This window comes from Heterocephalus glaber, unplaced genomic scaffold, assembly GCF_053883595.1.
Source record: "Heterocephalus glaber isolate CG9 unplaced genomic scaffold, H.glaber_assembly_v1.0 deba00001538, whole genome shotgun sequence".
Lineage (NCBI taxonomy): Eukaryota > Metazoa > Chordata > Mammalia > Rodentia > Bathyergidae > Heterocephalus > Heterocephalus glaber.
This window is the reverse complement of record NW_028258333.1, coordinates 37,098,034-37,102,951: the sequence shown is the minus strand read 5'-3', so window position 1 is coordinate 37,102,951 and position 4,918 is coordinate 37,098,034.

Below are 4,918 nucleotides of genomic sequence, written 5' to 3'. Positions count from 1 at the left end.
GAAGGAGAAGGAGGAGAAGAAGGAGAAGAGGAGGAGGAGGAAGAAGAAGAAGGAGGAGGAGGAGGAAGAAGAAGAAGAAGGAGAAGAAGAAGAGGAAGAAAGAAGAAGAAAAAGAAGAAGAAGAAAAAGAAATTCAATTAACCATATATATTCATGGGTTTATTTCTCTATATCTGTTCCATTGATCTGTGTATCTGTCCTTTGGCCAGTAGCACATGGTTTTTATTATTGTTGCTGGTATTTTGGATTCTTGCTTTTTTAAAAGAAGTATCACCAAGTTTTTAGTTTTTATTGTTTATAATAATTATATTAATAATTTATCTCAATTGCATAAAAATTTAAAACCTCAAACTATATATACATATATATATATATCCTCAGATACATATCTCAGCATAATTCACTAATAAATGTTCAAACTAAGATACAAAACCAGATGTGTCTGACCCCCTAACCTGTTCTTTGCCACGGCAGCAAATATATCCATTACAAGTATTCCAGTTATAGCAGTGTGCTGGTTGTTACACTATTTTTTCTCAACCTCCAACTCACTCTTCTATTCACTGTTTTATATATACAGTAAATCACAATTCTCCTTGCCAGCTTGTTCTGATCAATCTTGCTAATAGGGGACACTAGGGAATAAGGTACTTGTTCCTTGCCATTTGCTTCCTTTTATCAGAGTCAACCTGGAAACAGGTCTGCACCCTGGCCATGGTAATTCCTTGTAGTAGCAGAAGTTGATTCCAGTTTGCAGGTTGTCCGCATTCCTCAAACCAGCTTCATTACATTTTTCAATGATACCAGTACCATCCAGCAACACACCTCCACCCCCATTTTTTTCTAGTAGTGAGGACTGAACCCAGGGCCTTCCCTCTTAGCTACAGCCCAGCCCTTTATTATTGTATTTTTCATTTTAAGACAGAGTCTCACAAAGTTGCCCATGCTAGGCTCAAATTTACCATATTCCTGCCTCAGCCTCTCTGAATGCTGGAATTACAGGGATATGCTACCACACTCAGCCACACTCCTTCTTCAGAGATCTGACTCTCTCCTCTGAGGTCCTAAGGGATCAGGAAAACAGCTTCTTAGATCTTCCAGCTCAACTGCCAAGGCTCTACATTTTAATAATTCATCCTGTTCCCTTCATTCCTTTAGACCTAAGAGTGGAGATAACTCTCTTTTTGTGTTTCCAGTGCCAATGCTTGGTAAACAGTTCTTAATATTAAGTGCTCCCTGTTAAAATTATCGGTATGGTTTCTGTGCCCTGATTGGACTCTGACTGATATAAGTAGTTAGCTCATAGTTTGGAAATAGATTTGTAAGACTGGCTAAAGGTATGCAAAAGCATTCACTTTAGCAAGTAAGACCTGTGATGATGTTAAGAAAAAAGATCTAAAACTTATCAATAGGACAGAAGGATGACTGAATATATCTGACCTTTCAGCATCTGACAGACAGTGTCTGACAAGCCTGCTCATGTGTAATTCCCCAGGGAAACAAACCTTTCATTTACTATTTATTATTGCTCAAGGGCTACACTCTGCAGTTGGGCATGTTTGAATATTGATGTGGTAAATAAATGATTTTTCTAGTCACAAATAATTTCTGATGGGGATAGAAAAAGGAATCCCAAAGGTTATTCTTACCATATAAGGCATTAAACAAGTTTCTAAAAAAAAATTAAAACACTTGACCTTTTAGAATTTTTAGGTTTGCTGATAAATGAAGAATATGGTGCAGGCAGTTTCCACATACCTTGTCTCCTCACGCCTACCTCCATAGTTTCCCCCATTAGCAGCATTTGTATTAGTGTGGTCCATTTTAAAATAATTGATACAGTTTTAACTAAAGTCCACAATTTTCCATAATGTTCATTCTTTGATTGTACATTTTATGAGTTTGTTTTGTTTTGTCTTTTGTGATATTGGGGACTGAACCCAGGGCTTCACACATACTAGCCAAATGCTGTGCCATTGAACTGTATCCCTGGTTCTTTTCTAAATTTTTATTTTGAGACAGAGCCCTGCTCAATTGCCCAGGATGACCTCAAACTCACTGTCCCCTGCCTCAGCCTCCCAAGTAGCTGGGATCACAGGCATGTGCCACTGTGCCCAGATGAGTTTTATGAGTTTTAACAAATACACAATGCCACGTACCTATTGTTACTGTGCTATAGAGAATAGTTTCATTACCCTGAAGAGTCTTCCATACTTCATCTATCCTCCCCACCCTGAACTTCTGAGAACTGCTGATCCTTTTATTGTCATTACAGTTTTACCTTTTCCAGGATGTCACATAGTTGCAATAATGGGACATAAGTAGCCTTTTTAGATTGACTTCTTTCATGTAGCCATATGTATTTAAGAATCCTCCATCTCAAGAATGTGGCCCAGTGGTAGAGTGCTTGTATAGCAATCTGATCCTAGAGTCTCTCTTTCAATCTCTTAAATTCTCCTGTGAACCAATTTTACCATCTTGAATGCTCCTCAGTTAACAAGATAAAGAATTATTAAAGGGTCATGTTTTCTACTTTCTAAAAATTGTACCTTGACAAAGACAGCCAACCATTTTTCCCCATGAAAGATGACCTGACTGATCTGCCACAGAAACAAAACTTTCACCACTTCTCTAGTCATGGTTATGACTTCACCATGACCCTGAGTAAGGGTCAACTCACATGTAAGCTGGCTCAACGGTCCTTTTTCATTTGTTTTTTCCCCGGTACTGGGGATCGAACTTGTGACCTTGCACTTGCGCTGCAAGCACTGGAACCACTGAGCTAAATCCCCAGCCCCTCAACAATCCTTTTAAAAGCTAGTATTTTATGATTGCAAAAGAGCACCCAGTGAACTGATCCATAGATTCATTTAAAAACTATTTCAACATGGAAACTAATTACTAGGTAGATGCAAAATCACTCTGGCATAAATCTGATAAAAATGCAGTTTTCAAGCTGCTCAGTCTCCTTTTTGCTATAGATTTTAAATGTAGTAGCCTCTGTTATGGGAGGAGATTGAAATCAACCCTGTACAATTGGGTCTTGGGCTTATCTCCAAGAAATAAAATCCTCACTTGGTTTGAGGCCGACAGGCTGAGTCCTGACACTGCCCAGAGCTTGCACAGGCAGAGAAGAAGGCATAGAATTACTGGTCTGGTAGTCAGCAAGGCTAGAGTGCGTGGTTTGAATGTCAAGGGCATTCTTGGGTTGGCTGCAAAACTCATTCCAATTCTTCCATCCTCAGACTGTTGAACTGAAGCCTATTTCTCTGCAATGTTAAGTTATTCCAGACCATGGGTAGAATGATTTGCTCTTCCCACTCTCCTCAGATGCGGAGATGTTGGGTCAGTGCTGATATTGTGCATATGTAACTTACATGTGCGTGCATGTGCACACACACACACACACTCAACTAATGTAAAGGTCCCGACATAAACATTAGTTCTCAGAAATGTTCCAGGGATTTTAAAGGCTTTGAAGGCATTGGTGCTGTTAAAAAATATATGTCAGCTTATAACTGCTGCAATCTTGCTTCTGTTTTTGGTATTTAAAAAAATTTAAAAGAGGCTAGGAGTGTATTCGGTGCTACAGCACTTGCCTAGTATTTGTGTAAGCACTTGCTACATTCATGTAGCATTGAGTTTGATTACTAGCACAGCAAAAAACAGAACAAAACCAAAAACAAACAAAGAAGAAGAAAGAGAGACAATTGTACTCATTCCTTCTTTCCATCCCTCAGTGAAGTTCCAAAAAATAGAAAGAATCCCTTAGCTTGCCTCATTGGTAGAACTGCGTGGTTGGGACATTCCTTTGGCCACTCTAACTGAAAACTGCATACCTCTGGGACTAAAGCATCCTGGCTCCAGTCTCCTGTCTCAAAACTGACTGAGAACTGTCTACAAAGATAGGAAGGCTCTGTGCAAGAACTCCCAGAAAAATCAACACCAAACCACACCTGACCTTACATGGAGGCTGCATTTCCGACAGAAAATAGAGCCTCTGAGTTGGTAGCATCCTGCAAGGGCTCTTTTTATTCGTTTGCTGATCAGGTAACCATTTTCTCAGGAGTACTCATCTCTGTTTCCATCATATTCCAGGAAATGTAGGAAGTTCTTTCACCTTTGAAATGAGACAGTTGTCAGTATGATGTTTGGTGGTAACCTTCCCCAGTGTTGGGCCTTGCGTGTGGAGAAGCCTTCCTAGGGGAAATGGAAAAGCTGACTGGGCCTTTTTTATCAGGGATACTTGTGCTCCTGGTCCTTTTCCTGCATCAGCTTGTACTTAATGTGTTGTTTTATTTGGCAGTGAGTAAGCAAGGAAACCAAGGGTATTAATAATGATAATCGACATTTGAACTTCCCGGGTACACCATGTACTTGTACCCAAGAGCTGAATAGAAATTTTTTTAAAGGATTATTTGTACATGCGCACAAATGAGACTAAAAATTGCCACAAACTTAAATAATTCATTTCCCTTTGTCCCAGAAAAACACATTTTTGTCTCTGTGGCATTTGAACCAACTTGTCTTTCCTTTCCTAATTTTGGAGTTTGAAAAGGTTTTATGTCATAAAAAGACTTTATTTATGTATTCTGCAACCCTTGCCACAAAATCTTAGGGCATCCCAATTAAAAACACAACAGCAAAGAACTGAAGTAATTTGGTGATTTTCCATCAATGAAACAGTTTCCTTCAGCAAAGTTCCTTGCAAAATGATAGTGCTATTAGTGACTTAAATGTCACAAACCTGGTTGTGCTTCTGGTTTTACAATGAATCCCATGTGGGACGCTCGAGGATGTTGACTTTGTAGCCTTTTATTTTTCCCTTTCCCAAGCCTCCTATTTTAGAAAAATGGAAAATCAACAAGGGCTGTAGGAGCTGAGAAAACAGGCTCTGGAAGGAGGATTAGGATCTATG